Genomic DNA, 16258 nt, shown 5'->3' with positions numbered 1-16258 from the left:
GCGAGGGTCTATGCTCCAGTTTATGTTGGTGCTGATAGAAATGGATGTTACGTGAATGGTGACATCACAAGGTTCACGCCAGATGCTGGGAAAATGTCAAATTGACTTATTGTGCGTTTTGTCCAGAATTGTCTGTTCTGTTTTCACAGCAGGCATGATTTCACCCAGAAAAAAGATGGTTAATGTGATTTTACTCAGGGTAAAATTGAAATTGGATAATGTAGAAATAAAGAATATGCTTTATTTTGCAGAAATGTACTGCACTTGTCCTCAATCTTTTTAAGGTTAGTTAGTTTCATAGTATTTGCTAATTTGGCAGTTTTATTTCTACTTAGAATAGGCTCATTTGAACATTTTTATTGAAGTAAATTATTCTAAATCACTCTGAACCACAGACCAGACACAACACCGTTTTCTGAAGCTATCTTCAGTGGATTCATAATAAAAAACATAGTGCTCACGAGTTCCCTGACTGAAAACAATATTGGTGTTGATGCAGTGGGGCTGCTGAACACTATATGCATAGAAAGGAGAGTTTCTCCCCTCTTCAAATGCAGGTGTGGAAATGCTGATAACTTCTTGCCGAGAACAGATTTATGGGGTATGTATTCCAAATTGACTAACAATAAACCTCCTGTTCCAGGCAAATAGATCTTATTTTGCAACAGAGCACAGTTTTAAAAAAAATGCTTTATTTAGTGACACGGTGCAACAGACTGCAACAGCTAAGTTCATTTAAATACTGCTTTTTTTTTGCAGTGGCAGAAAAATGACACTGCCGAACTTGTTTCTTCACTCATAAGGCTTTCCTCTTCCACCTCCAACCACCCGCCCCCCCCAACATCATGTTTTCTTTTTTAACTTAAAGACTTTCTGTCAAGAGAGAATGGTTGGCAAAGCTGAGCAGAGTAGAGGTTGCTGCGTTTGTACTTCTGAGGAAACTGTTGAATTGAGGCATTGTTTTCCTGAGATAGCATACATATTTCACTGGACAGGGGGATCAGGGTGTAAAAAGGCACCTTGTGTGTGACTGCTGGCAGATCTTTGGAAGCGAATAAGATGTGAACAAGGTCTAGGCAACCCAGTGCAAATCACTTATTCAAACCCCTTCGCAAGTGGAGTTAGCTCAGACATTCCAAAGTTCTGACACAGCCCAGGGAACTCTGCTTCGCAGCTTATCTGAGGTTAGCCTGGTATTTCACATGCTGAATCTGCCACTGAACTTTCACTCACTACAGTACAATGGCTGCTGCTTAGTCTGCACGGTATTGTCTGTAACAAGCAGAGCACTCACCCCTGGACAGAGGCACACAGCAGCAGCTTGTGTGAAATGGGTTACAGCTGGAAGGTAAGAGGAGGCTCGTGCACGATGCTTCTGAAGGGAAGGTGGGTAAATAAGATGTCTTAGGATGGAACTTTGTAACGTTCTTGGATTCTAGACTTACTGCTGTACTGATTTACTGAGCGAGGTGCTAATTGTAAGATAAGTGAATCCGAATATATGCATAATAAGTGCTTCTGTATTTTTAATATTGAAAGCAGTATGTTATTAACCATGCATTTAATTAGTTTAACTCTCAGAGAAAAATTGCCCGCTAACAATGGCTGAAATTTGTAGTACCAAATGCCAATGCTTCAGTTCCTTCAAATATTAATAGAGTTTGACACTCAATAATCCATATACTTCATCACAGGACTAGGCTTTTTACACCAATTATTGCTCTAATTGCTGTGTTCATTCAACTATCTTCTTTTTTAACAACTGTAAGCTTACAGCATGAACCTTTTTGACTACGAGTGTAAGTTGTCCACTTGCTACTCTTATCAAACCGCAGTATTACTTGAACTGACTTTGCAGGACTTATCAGGATGTATAAAAAGTTCATCATTATTGCCAACCATCCCCTCTCCACTCTGAGTTTGACTGCTTAACTCCAGGCGCCATAGAAAACAATAAAATGTTTTTTTTCTGCATTCTTGGGGTAAAAGTCGCATTAAATATCATATAACAAAAAGGGAAATTGAATGTAGTTACAGCACAGAGAGGAACAGTTGGACATTTCAGAACAAATTGCAGATTATTCTTTGGATAGATTTGCATACAGCCTCCAGCTTTCATATATCTGCAGAAGATACATAATAATTTCTTAGCAACCTTTGTTTTCATATTGGTTCCTTCAATAATGTATAACAGTTGTGAGCCAGTACTGGTTAATTACCAAATACTAAACGTAATTAATACTGTACACACATGCCTAGGGCTCTTAATTTCAGTTCTTAAAGGGGTGGTGTATATATAAGAACCTCTAGCCTTTACAAGTATCCAAATCGGTATTGTCAGGCTTGTTATTGTACTACATGCTGGTAAAGCCGCTTTGTGGAAAAGTGGCATATTTCCTGTAGTTATTTTCCGTTCTACGCAAACATTAGAAAGTTAAATGGCAGGAACGAAGATGTTACCCCTTTTAAGTTTTAACCTTTGTTCTGCAATTCATTAGTTCATCTTGGAGCACTATCAGGAATGGATTGGGATGTGGTAGGTAGATGACGGAAGTTACTTTCCTGTGGTAGTAAGTGAAAATGATTGCATGCTCCATGTTTGTCATATCTGTGTGCGCGTGTGTGTGTGTGCGCATAGTCAGCGGAAGGCAGGTAGTGTTTTAGAAATTTGAGGGAAAGTACCTGGTTGTTGATGTTGCAGTAGTTTGAATAAGCCCCCGTCGCTAATTTGATGCTCCAAGGTGAAAAGTTACTAATACAGGAGTTGTAAATTTCAGATAATTAACAAAAGAATGAGGTTAGAAATGAGAGCTTAATTTTTGAATGATGAGTTATGAGTGGATTGATTATGAAGCACACAATTTTTATGAAGGAGTTGGTATTTGCTGAAAAAATTTAAAACAATGAAGTGGAATAACTAAATACTTTTAAATGGAAAGGATGGATTAAAATATCCAAATTAATTATATATATAAATATGTACAGTTTTTCTTGTAAGGGATCTGAGCTCTGAATTTTAACTGTCATTGTGATTTTTATTTTGGTTGTTCAACTGAGTTAGCTTGCTCACTTGGAATGTATTGTCCTGCACATGCTGGCCAGCCGGCTAATGTAGCAGCCATTCTGTGACACAAGCTCACGATTATGCAGCCTAATCAGTGTCTGGAATGTAACGTTTGAGGCACCACTGTCGCTAACTCTTCCAAAATTGTTATGTACTATTGTTCCAGCCCACACAGGGAATTGGGGTATTTATTAGTCTCTATTGCAGCCACAGCAGATTTCCAACCATTCCTCATCCCTATTCATCAGTGACATGCCACTGACATCACTCTATTGACCTGTGGTTGCTGGGGATTGAGCCGTGCTGGAAACTCAGAATAACCCTTTTAGCATCTCCTGCCTTGTTAGTGTTTACACTTAAAGAATTTCAAATGGTATAGTCAATATGAAATACAATTTTTTTCACGTGCAAGCAGTGAAAAGATCAAAATCTAAACGATTTTCTGACTGGAGGTCTGTGGCCAGTGGTGTGCCACAGAGATCAATGCTGAGACCACGATGAATTGGACAAAAAACATAAATGGGCTGATGGGTAAGTTTGCAGCTGATGTGAAAATTGGCAGAAACATAAGACAAGGGAGCAGAATTAGGCCATTTAGCCCATCAAGTCTGCTCTGTCATTCCATCATGGTTGATTTATTATCCCTCTCAACCCCATTCTGCTGTCTTCTCTATGTAACATTTGATGTCTTTAGTAATCAAGAATCCATCAACTTTTGCTATAAATTATCTTGTAATCTGAGACTGTGCCCTCTAGTCCTAGATTCCCCCATTATAGGAAACATGCTTTCCATGTCTGCTGTATCTAAGCCTTTCAATATTTGATAGGTTTCAATGAGATCTCCCTTCATTCTTCTAAACTGCAGCGAGTACAGGCCCAGAGCCATTATGGTTAGTAAGGAAGGTTTTCAAAGGATACAGCAGGATATGGATCATTTGGATATGTAGGTAGAGAAATACCAGAATGGAGCTTAATATGAACAAGTGTGAGATGGTGCACTTTGACAGGTCAAAGATATGAGGAAAGTATATATGTCCTTAAGAGCATTGATGTCCAGAGAAATCATGGATGCAACTCTATAGCTCCCTGACAGTGCCAAAATGAGTAGAAAGGGTGGAAACCAAAGTGTACAAGATTGAATATTAATGTTGGTAAGTTGTGTTGCAGCTGTATAAAGCTTTTACTGGGCTCCACTTTGAATTAATCTGGTTGCTGTTGTTAGAAACCACTTTTTTAATAATACATTTTGTAACATTTGTACTTTTTAACAAGCTTGTGTATTTTCCACACTTACTGGCAGAAAACAATAGAGCAGCTAAACTAATAGTTTATCACCATTCTCATTTTTCATTGGCTAAGTATTAGCACATTACCCACGTGCGATAATTGTTTTATTTATGTACCTATTAACTAATTTATCTCTATCTAAGGATTTTCTCTTATCTATAAAAGTGATAGATTTTTCAGAAGTTTCATCTTTATTCTTTTGTCTGTACACCCCTTAGCATCATTTCTCTGCTCTTCATTTAGTTTGCTTAGTATGTGTATGTTTGTTTGTAATCTAAAATAAATTGAAATCTTGGAGTTAGACTACTTGCAATTTTTGACTCCAGAAAGAACTCTAAGGATCAGAAATTAAATGGAGATCCAACACTGTATATGCAAAGAACGTGGAGGCTTTGGAGAGGGTGCAATAGAAGTTAACTAGGATGTTGCCTTGATTAAAGAACATTAGCTGTAAGGAGAAGTTTGACAGACCTGGATTGTTTTCTCTGGAGTTCTTGAGGGTAACCTGATATAAATTATGAGAGGTACATATAGGGTAGATAATCCAGCTTTTTCCTTGGGTGAAGATGCCCAAATCTGCAGGGCATTTAACTAAAGGGCTTTAAGATAAAAGGGGGAAAGTTTAAAAGAGGTTTGCAAGACGAGTTTTTTTTTACATTGAGTGGTAGGTGCCTGGCATTCTGCTAGGTGAACTGGTGGAAGTAGATGGGATGGCAGAGTTTAACAAACTTTTAGGCAGACAATTGATCATGCAGAAGGGATTAGTTTAACTCTGTATTACGGCCAGCACAAATATCTTGGGCCAAAGAACAGTAGACATAGGGTATAGGTTGTAGTTCAATTTATAAAAACATCTTTAAGGGAAAATGAAGCCACTTTTAAAAAATCTGGTTTTTTAAAACTAGGCTTAAGGAATAATGACTATCTTTGAATTAATTTGAATTTTTATTGCTGTGAAGTTGTTTCCTGTTGAATTGAGGAATACTTCTCATCGGCAGCAAAGAAGAGGCATCTGGAATGGTAATGATAGATAAGCATTTGGTTTCCCTTGATGTTGCGAATTTTTGAAGGAAGAGTGATGATAAGTATGAGCTACTAATTTCTCTTATCCTTGATCATGTTAAAAGGTCTGTGCCTTTTAACATCATATACTCCATGACAGATAAACTGTGCTCTGCGTGTGGCTCCCTGACTGTGAAGGACAGATAAGTCTATTTAAGAAGATGCATCATGTCAGTGTCATCCATCTGAATTTAAAAACGCAAAGACGAGAAATTCTGCAGATGCTGGAAATTCAAGCAAAACACATCAAAGTTGCTGGTGAACGCAGCAGGCCAGGCAGCATCTCTAGGAAGAGGTACAGTCGATGTTTTGGACCGAGACCCTTCGTCAGGACTAACTGAAAGAAGAGCTAGTAAGAGATTTGAAAGTGGGAGGGGGAGGGGGAGATCGGAAGTGATAGGAGAAGACAGGAGGGGGAGGGATTGAGCCAAGAGCTGGACAGGTGATTGGCAAAAATGATATGAGAGGATCATGGGACAGGAGGCCCAGGGAGAAAGAAAAGAGGGGGGGGAACCCAGAGGTATAGTGAGAGGGACAGAGGGAGAAAAAGGAGAGAGAGAAAAAGAATGTGTGTATATAAAATAAATAACGGATGAGGTATGAGGGGGAGGTGGAGCAGTAGCGGAAGTTAGAGAAGTCAATGTTCATGCTATCAGGCAATGTTCATCCATCTGAAACTAGGTTCCACAGTTTTCCACTGTCAAATTTCTTTCTGCAACAGTATGTGACGCTCGGAAAAACATTTTGAGTGACAGGATTTAGATGGCTCAACAGGGCCATGGTGAACAGAAGCCACTGATAGCAATTAGTATCTTGATTCAAACACTCATTCCAAATATTGCAATTTAGCTCTAAGGTAGAGAGAGGACTTGGTTACATTCCTACAGTGACTTACATTAATATAGTGATTTTTGCATAGCAGAACATCTTTAGGCATTTTACGTTAAGAAACATAAATCCTGACCAACATAAAACGTAAAGTCATACAGCTAAAAAGGTCACCAAAGGAGTATCATCTTAAAGGCCAAAAGAGAGGTAATAAGGAAGAGAATTTCAAAGTGTGAGGCCTAGGCAGGTGAAGGAATGGCAATCTATGGCGCATAAATTATATTTGGGAGGGGATGAAGGGAGCAGGATTAGAGGAGTATTGATTCACTAGAGAGTTAAACAAGCTGAGGAATTTACACAGGGAGCTACAGGAAACAGACAAGTGGAAAAACAATGTAAAAAATGCATTTCAAATAATTATCTAATTTAGATCAATGTTGTTTCACTTTGATTGTTAATCTCCCTGAAAACAAATCTGGATAATTTATTTGCAGAAGTCTTAGACTTAGAAACTATTTGTAATCTCTAGATGCTAGTTTCCTTCATGTTAGGCTTTACAAAGGAAGCTGGTGCTGTAGAAAATGGGAAAAGTAATTATTGATATTACGGCCGTAAAAATAAACTTCTTTTTGAAAAGCTGCCTGTTAGTGTGACTCAGCTACAGGAGAATTATTTAATGACACCATTTGTTCAGGCAAAGATTTACCTAATGTAAATGCTGGAGAACAAGAGACTGTCCTACGAGAACTTTTCGCTCCATTTGACCGATGGTTATTGTAAAGCTGAGCATATTAGTCAGTGAATAGTAAAAGTTCTCATGATTGCTCCCAGTTGCAAAAGGCTAGGTGTTCATAGTGTAATTATATAATGTTAGCCACTTTTCAGTGGTTTGTATTTTTATTTTCTATACACACAAACAAACAATGTGTACATATTTAGGCTAAAGTCATTTGTCCTTTTAAGTATGCCATTGGAGCAAGAGCTTGATTTGTCTGATAACGGTGTACGCATGATTCGTACCAAGTTTCAGTCATGATTTTAGGTTTTCTGTATTTCATTGTGTTCTTAGCACTTCCTGGAATCCCACCCATTGAGACCCAAGTGACCTCATTAGGACCAGAACCAAATAATTAGAAAGGGCCATAAAGTTTACAGAAGTAGGTTAAGCGTGCATATATGTAAGTGCACAAGTTGTTGTGAATAGAGTTGTTGAGCTTCAAGCATAAATATGTCGGAGGATGATGTAGTAGTAATAAAAAAATCACTGAAAATTGAGGGAACAAAATATTTGACCTGCTTCTGAGCCAGCAATTCATAAGCATCTTAGCCAGTGGTAGAATGGTGTCGACCTACACACTTCAATAGGAAGGCAGAAATTCTGTGTTGCGTAGAGCTGCCTGACCTGTTTGATAGCTGTATAAAATCACCTCCACCGAGGAGCAGAACGCGAGGCAGAATTTGGAAAGGTGCAAAAATACAGGGTTGTTATCATGGGTAACATCAACTTCCCTAATACTGATTGGCACGTCCTTTGTGAAAAAAAGGTTTAAATGGAGAGGAATTTGTTAAGTGTCTCCAGGAAGGATTCCTGACACAATATGTAGGCAGGCAAACTAGAAGAGAGGCCATAGCAGATATGGTACTAAGCATTGTACCTGACCAAGTGACAGATCTCTCAATGGGTGAGCAGCTTGGATATGATGACTACAACTCCCTGACCTTCACCATAGCTTTGGATAGGGATAAGAGCAGACTGTATGGAAAAGTATTTATTTGGGGAGGGGAGAATTATGTTATTAGGCATGAACTTGGAGCTTAAATTGCGAACAGATGTACTCAGGGAAATGCACAATGAAAATGCAGAGGTTGCTTCAGGAGCACCTGTGTGGGAAAAGTTTGTCCCATTGAGGCAGGAAAGAATGGTACAGTGATTTGACAAGAAATGTTGAACAACTAGTCAAGAGGGAGGAAGAATCATACTGAAGGCTTAGGAAGCAAGGATCAAACAGCACTTCAGACATTTGTAAGATAGCCAGGCAGGAATTTAAGAATGGATTTGGGAGAGACAGAAGGTGGCATGAGAAGTTCTTGGTGTGTAGGATTAAGGAAAACCCAGAGGCGTAGTATGTATGTGAAAAATAGGAAGAAGACTAGAGTGAAGGTAGGACTAATCAGCGATGAAAGACGAAACATGCGCCTGGAGTCGGAGGAGGTTCTTGATGAATACTTTGCTTCCATATTCACCAGTGAGAGGGACCTTGATGAATGTGAGGACAGTGTAGAACAGGCTAACATGCTGGAGCATGTCAACGTTAAGAAATTTTTCTTGAGTGGTAGGTGGAGATCATTCTGTAAAAGTATGAAATGATATGCTTTGGAAGGTTGAACTTGAAAGCAGTTTACAGGTTAATGGCAGAATTCTTCACGGTAGGGCTAGGCAGAGGGATCATGGGGTCCACGACCAACGGTCCCTCAAAGTTACCACACAAGTTGATAGGGTGGTTAAGGAGGTGTATGGCATGTTGGTCTTCATGAGTCAGGGGATTGAGTTCAAGAGCAATGAGGTAATGTTGCAGCTCTATAAAACTCTGGTTAGACAACCCTTGGAGTATTGTGTTCAGTTCTGGTCACCTCATTATTAGAATGATGTGGAGGCTTTAGAGAGGGTGCAGAGGAGATTTACCATGCTGCTGACTGGATTACAGCGCATGTCCTTTAAGGATAGATTGAATGATTACTTCATTCCCGTTAATATGAAGGAGGATGAGGGATGACTCGATGGTGGTATACAAGATGATAAAGACATAAAAAGAATGAAGAGCCAGCACCTTTTTCCCAGGGCAGCAATGCTAATACAAGAAGGCATAACTTTAATGTCATTTGAGGAAAGTATGAGGAATGTCAGAAGTAGATTTTTCTTTTTACAGAGAGAAGCAGCTGTGTGGAATGAGTAGCCAGGAGTGGTGGAAATAGATGTATTAGGGAAAATGTCCCTAATACATCCTTAGACAGGCACTCGGATGCATTATGATTTGTAGCTCCAAAATATAAAACTAATTAAAAGAAAAGATGGGAATCTGAAATGTGAGTCTAACTAAGTTTTACTTTAAACAAGGCGCACACATATCATGCGGTAGTATCATGAAGTATGCATTTCACTTATTTTTGCACATAACTTGTAATGAATTATTTTAAAGAACAAGAATAGTTAATTAAACGATATGTTTACAATATTACTCAAATCTTACTGAAATTTTGAATACACTACACACCTCCCTGCTTGGCTATAAACTCCAATTCAAGATAGAATGCATCTCAACTCAAATATGTAGCGTTTTTCTCTCTAGTTACTCTTTGTATGTGTGTGTATATTATGATGATGATGATGATGATGGCTGGTTCTTCGCTTGTGAAGATCAGGAGGGGAAACTGCATCGCTGTTGGACTTTTTTTCCCATAAGTTTATAGTGAGGATTGGTGCGCATGGACCGATTCCACTCTTTAGGCCGGGGGACGTTCCACAATGGCACAGTGAGCTGTGACCGCAAGGTTGTAGATTGAGAATCAGAGTTTTCCTTCTCCTAGACCGACTGCCTGGCAAGGCTAACGAGTCCCATCTACCCGGGTTTGGAATCAGAATTGTCCTTCTCCTCAGCTGGCTGCCAACCAAGGCTGAGGAGTCCGGCTTGCCCACCCAGTTATACCACTGGACACTCGGTCGCGCCATGACATAGCAAACTCAATAAGAAAAAGGGCACCACAAATATGTAATAAATATATTCACCATATAATATACGTGCATACGCCCTATAATACAACACAGTATATTATATAATACATCTACAGCACAAACACACATCCACAGCATAGTAAATTATTCCATTCAGGCCTAAAGTTTTAAATTTCTGTGAAGGCCTTTTCATTCTTGGGGGATAACGTCTTTGCTGACGAGGGGGGTCATTCTGCTTGGCTGGTGAGACTTGTGGCTGTGAAACAATGTCAGATTTTGGGGCCTCCTCTGTGGTGGTTGTAGGAGTTGACTCTGAGACTGCAGGAAGTGGTTCGGACAGCTCTGGACACATTTCTTCTCCTCTTGTTGGATTTCCACTTTGGATCTATTCTCCTTTTCAACTCCTTGTCTTTCTTTTTTTCACCTTCCTTTTTCTTCTAGTTTCTTCTGAGTATCTCAGAATTTGCTAGGTCTTGTTGATCCTTTTCCATTTCCACAGCACTTATGTCATCCTCCTCTTTCATTCCCTTTTTCTTCTTTCAAGGATGTGCATCTTGATCTCGGAAAGTGCATTTAGTTCACTGGAGTATTCTCTTATTAATCCATCTACAGATATCCCACCTCTCCCGGAAGTTCCAGGAGTCTCCCGCATAGTAATAGTGGCCCCCCGATGCCCGCAAATTATATACAATATCCTGGAAATCAATTGTTTTGAGAGCGAGAGAGAGAAAGCAAGAGAGAGCGTGAGTGAGCGATGAGAGAGAGAGAGAGAGAGAGTGAGTGAGAGTGACCACGAGAGAGAAAGCAGGGAGCGACCACGAGAGAGCGCGCGAGCGATAGAGAGAGCGAGAGAGCGCTCGAGGGAGAGAGACCATGAGAGAGCGCGAGAGAGGAACCACAAGAGAGCGTGAGAGAACGACCATGAGAGAGAGAGCGCGAGAGCGACCACGAGAGAGCGAGAGCGCGCCATGGCAGAGTGTTCCAAAAAAAGAAAATATAAAACGTACGTCACCGCAGACTACCCTAAAGTGTACCCCTGCCTAATAGGGGTCAAAAATAATGACTGTGTTGCTCGCTGCACTGTTTGCAACAGTGACTTTTCTATTGCCCATGGTGGGTTAGGACTGTAAAAGACATGCTGAGGTGAGTTAACAGGTGTCATTTGTTCATTAGCATAGCTAACATTATTTAAACTAGCCGGCCAGCTGCTAAGGAGCTACTCTATTGCAGACATCCCACCTCTGCCGGAAGTTCCGGGAGTCTCCTGCAAATTGATGGTGCTACCTCCCGAAATGAGTTTTTGCAGGGTGGGATGTCTGCATCTATTGCTCCCTTTACGATCTGATCTCTCCTCTTGGTTTCCTCATCTGACGAATCCTCTGTTGAGTATCTCCACTGACTCCTTTCTTGGCCTACCATTCATCCTGCTGGACCTTCACAAGCAGTTTTTAGTCTCTCACTTGAAGTTCATGCAGTAAGCTTAATGCTCGCAGAGCAGATTCCGGTTCTTTATACTCACAAAAGCAGAATGCTTGCAACTTTCCTTGAGTTCTCTTCCAGGTTAAAATCAAGTCACATTTTGCAAGTAACTGCGCGATTAATATATCAGAGGTCTTTTCAGGTATTTTACCTACAAAAACTAATGTAGTTGGACAACTGCTTTCATCACTTTCCTAATTCCTCTGAGCAGCCTGGTTCTTCCTTGGTCCAATATGCTTTCCAACTGGATGCACAGAGGTTGGCACCAACACCTGTTTGCTATCTGTTGGGCAAATATTCATGGTGTACAGCATGGAGACAGTTGAGGCATCATCCAGCACCTTCCTTAATTTGTTGCAGGGGATGAGGCATGCAAATAGTGGATGAATCTCCAATCAAGTTGCAGTTGTCTCAGCCAATCCGACTCCCACAACACTGGTCCTCCTGTTTTTTTACATCACATTCAAGCCCAATGTGGCTCGTTGGTTGCTGTATTTCAGAATCGGTTTTAATATCTTTGCAGTAACAGTACAATGTAATACATAATAACATAATAATAGAAAAAAACTGAATTACAGTAAATATATATACATTGAATAGTTAAATTAAATAAGTAGTGCAAAAATAGAAATAAAAAAGTGGTGAGGTAGTGTTCATGGGTTCAATATCCATCAGAAAACAGATGACGGGGCGAAGAAATCGTTCCTGAATAATTGAGTGTGTGCCTTCACGAATCTGTGCCTCCTTCTTGATGGTAACAATGAGAACAAGGCATGACCTGGGTAGTGGGGGCCCTTAATGATGGACGTCGCCTTTTTGAGGTATTGCTTCTTGAAGATAACATCGATGCTATGGAGGCTAGTAGTCATGATGGAACTGACTAAGTCTGCAACTCTCTGCAGCGTACTTTGGTCCTGTGCAGTAAGTATCCCCGCCCCCCCCCCACCATACCAGACAGCGATACAGCCAGTTAGAATGCTCTCCATGGCACGTACATCTGTAAAAATTTCTGAGTGTTTTTGGTGACATACCAAATCTCCTCAAACTCCTAGTGAAATATAGCTGTTGTCCTGCCTTCTTTGTAGCTGCATCGATATATTGGGTGCAGGTTAGATCCTCAGAGACATTGATACCCAGGAACCTGAAATTGCTTACTCCTTCCACTTCCGATCCCTCTGAGGACTGATGTGTGTTCCCTCGTCTTACCCTTACTGAAGCCCACAGTCATTTCTTTGGTCTTACTGTCATTGAGTTGTTGCTGCAACACCATTCATCTTGCACCTGTATGCCCTCTCATCACCATCTGAAATCCTGCCAACAATTGTTGGTTGTACAGTCAGATGGCATTTGAGCTGTGCCTGGCCACACATGACTGGGTGGAGAGAGAGTAGAGCAGCGGACTAAGCACACATCCCTGAGATACGCCAGTGTCAATTGTTAACAGGGTGGAGACGTTATTCTGATCCACTCAGATTGTGGTCTTCTAAGAAGTCTAGGATCTAGTTGCAGAGGGAGGTACAGAGTCCCTAGTTCTGGTGCTTTTCGGTCAGATACAACAATTTCAATTGTTCTTTTAGATGTGAACTGTGCTTCAGTTAGGAGCTGCTTTTGAATGCTTTCTTGTAAGATTCCACAATCTGAACTATCTCTTAGTGCTTCATTAAGCCCCTTACCATATTGACAATGCTCACAGCCATTTTGCTGAAATGGACTCCTCTTCCTTTTGATTCTGCTTATGAAACCTAAAGTGTTCTGCAATCAACAGTGGCTTTGGTTCTAAATCTTCCTGCATTACTTTCACGATATCAGCAAAACTCATTTCTGCTGATTAGGTTGGAGCCGTCAAACTCGTAAGTAAACTTTATGCCTTTAAATTCAATGGACTCAGTAAAATTGGCACTTGCTTCTCATTTTAAGGCAAATGAAATGGCCAATTTGTTCAGTATATAAAATCCAGTTATCTGTTATGTAAGCAAACGTCAATTTTTCTGATGTAGTCAGCCATTTCTACCTTTTTTTGTAATTATCACCCGGTACTCACTGTTTGTGAACCTGTGAATTCTTAAGTTTTCTGTCTTTTTTTAAAACTCAATCGTGTCTTCCCTTCTGAAGAACATGTGCCAAGCTGCTTTTTTAAAAACTTTAACATCTTGCTGCGCTTCTGCAGGTCGGTAGCAGTCTCGGGTTCTTTTTAAAAATACCCCGTTGCCACTGTTGTGTTTTGTAACTCAAAAACAAAACGAATTGAAAGGAAAAGACAGAACTTAGTTTTATTTTAAGCGAGATGCACACATAAAACATGGTAGTGGCACAATGTATGCAACTCACTTATTTTTACATATATCCCTAAAGAATTATTTAAGTGAACAAGAATGGTTACTCAAACAATATCTTTACAATATTACTCAAATACTACTGAAATGTTAAATACAACAGGATGAAAGAAAAGTGGAGGGCTATGGGTGAAGGAAGGGTTAGATTGATCTTAGAGTAGGTTAGATGGTCAGCACAACATTGTGGGCCAAAGGGCCTTTACTGTGCTGTAATGTTCATGGGCCAAACTGACCATTTTATGTTCAATGGGCCAAACTGACCATTCTATGCTCAATGGGCCAAACTGACCATTCTATGGTCAATGGGCCAAACTGACCATTCTATGCTCAATGGGCCAAACTGACCATTCCATGTTTATGGGCCAAACTGACCATTCTATGTTCAATGGGCCAAACTGACCATTCTATGGTCAATGGGCCAAACTGACCATTCTATGCTCAATGGGCCAAACTGACCATTCCATGCTCAATGGGCCAAACTGACCATTCCATGTTTATGGGCCAAACTGACCATTCTATGGTCAATGGGCCAAACTGACCATTCTATGTTCAATGGGCCAAACTGATCATTCTATTTCTGCGTTGAAGGCTGGCTGAAATGGGTATGTAAGATTACAGTTGCAGTTGTGCATGTATTTCCCAAGTTGGTTGCAATAGAACTGTAGCTGATTGTCTGATATTAATACTTCTAGCAATCCAGTCACAGTGAGAGGAAACGATACTGAACAGAAGCCATTTGTGAGTGGAGGAGAGCTATTTATTTTAACTAGGGTGAATACCTAAACAATGCTGGTTAATTTATTAGCACCACGTGGGGCAGTTGATACTTCAGTCAGTGAAGCTAGACTAAGCAGCACCTGAGTGGGAACAAATATTTGTTTGAAAACCATGGGTACTAGCTCTCCATGAGGGATAGGATGTACACTAGCTTCTTTTGATCTCAGCGTTGGAGTCACTGCAATTTCTCAATTATATGAATGACTTGTATTCAGAAACTCTGTGCAATCTAGTTAATTTATCAATGGCGCTAAACTAGGAAGTGCAGGAAGATTGAAAGAAGTGCTTAAACATTAATTAAATGTTTTATATTCTGTCTGGGTGGCCTGTCTTGCCAAGTTCATTTAATAAAGTGATTTTAGAATGGGAAAATGTGTTTATTCAGCAGATAAATGGAATGAGACGGTGGTCGTATTTGTCACTAAGTGCTAAGGAAATTTTTTGATCTCACTTACAAATTTAATTCAAAGATGTTTAATTTATCACTGTCTTTCCTGGTGAATGCAGTCTGCACATAAAATAGTGTTGTGTGCAAATATCACAATAATGGAATATTAATGAAGTTTCACACATACTTCGCTGTAATTACTACTTTAGGGAAAGCGACTCTCATCTCATTTTAATGGTGCATCTGTACAGTGTGAAAGATAAGTTCTGATTTCCACCGTTGCCGTTGAGGTATGGCTGTAAGCCAGTTGATGAAAAGGTTGCAAAAATGTACCCAGCAAATTAGATCACCTCGGCCCAAACTTGTTCAATTTGAGTGTCAATATGACCTCAATATTAATCTTGGTCATGCATACTATTCAGGCTTGTTTTCCAGTTCAGCTCTGGTCTAGGCTTGTTTATGATTGTTCAGTATAGACATACCCCGCCCCCCCCCCCACCAGATGTTTATTAGGAACAAATAGAATTTGTAAGTATCCTTTGAGGTTTACAGATTACCCAACTGCACTTTGCTTGCTAATGCCCTGCCAGCCTCTATAAAATCTCCATTGAGAAACAGGATGTATGTACATTCAAAAGAACTAATGTCAATTTTTAAGAAGAGCTATGAATATTGAGTTTCTAAGCTCTGGGTATGAACTAAATGTCAGTGAAACTAATACATTGTTTGAGAAGCAGGCACATTACATGACTCTGCTGTCCAAAGGGATCATGATGCAGAAGTCCATACATTCCAGAAGAAAACATTGTTCCATGCTTAAAAATTCTTTGCTCTCTGCTCTGTTTCAATTTTAAGGAACAATAACATACTATGAATGAACATACATGGGAAACAACAACTATACATTTAGTTTAGTAACTGGTTTAGATTTTCTGAGTTCCTTTTGGGTTTTGGTGTTCAATACACTTTTGGGCTGTCTTTTTCAGGATTTGAATTGAAATTCTTCTGTTCCTTCATTAGCCATGCTTGGATTTTGTACGGCATTTCTTGGTGGCTGCACCAAATCCAACTCGAGCACAACTTCATATTTGGTTGCTTCAAAATCCGGACTTGGTTTATCTGTTGCTGAGATTTGGTGCAAATTTCAACAACTTACTTCTTGGTTCTGGAAACCTCAGTATAGTTTCCAACTTCTGCTTGTGTAATTTGAACCTGCTGTTATTGGGGGAGGGTTAGGGTTTGGGGTTAAAGAATACAAACTTCCCTGTTATTCTTAAAACCATTCCTTCTGATTAGTGAAGTGATGCTTC

General features: G+C 39.9%; 1 protein-coding gene across 4 annotated transcripts in view; it reads left to right on the top strand.

Annotated features, from left to right (window-relative positions):
* The first annotated feature begins 1043 nt into the window (after nucleotides 1-1043).
* plce1 (phospholipase C, epsilon 1) overlaps nucleotides 1044-16258 on the top strand; it is a 482678-nt gene continuing 467463 nt past the window's right edge. For 3 of the 4 annotated variants that reach the window (XM_063071694.1, XM_063071693.1, XM_063071692.1), the window contains exon 1: nucleotides 1044-1348. The gene's annotated coding sequence lies outside the window, so the exon portion shown is untranslated. Of the gene's footprint in view, nucleotides 1349-12983; nucleotides 13301-16258 lie in introns of those variants that run through there. The other variant, XM_063071691.1, reaches the window with a different exon arrangement.

The sequence above is a fragment of the Mobula hypostoma genome, chromosome 19, assembly GCF_963921235.1.
Source record: "Mobula hypostoma chromosome 19, sMobHyp1.1, whole genome shotgun sequence".
Taxonomy (NCBI): domain Eukaryota; kingdom Metazoa; phylum Chordata; class Chondrichthyes; order Myliobatiformes; family Myliobatidae; genus Mobula; species Mobula hypostoma.
The sequence above is the reverse complement of the archived record's forward strand: the minus strand, read 5'-3'. Positions and strand labels throughout refer to the sequence as shown.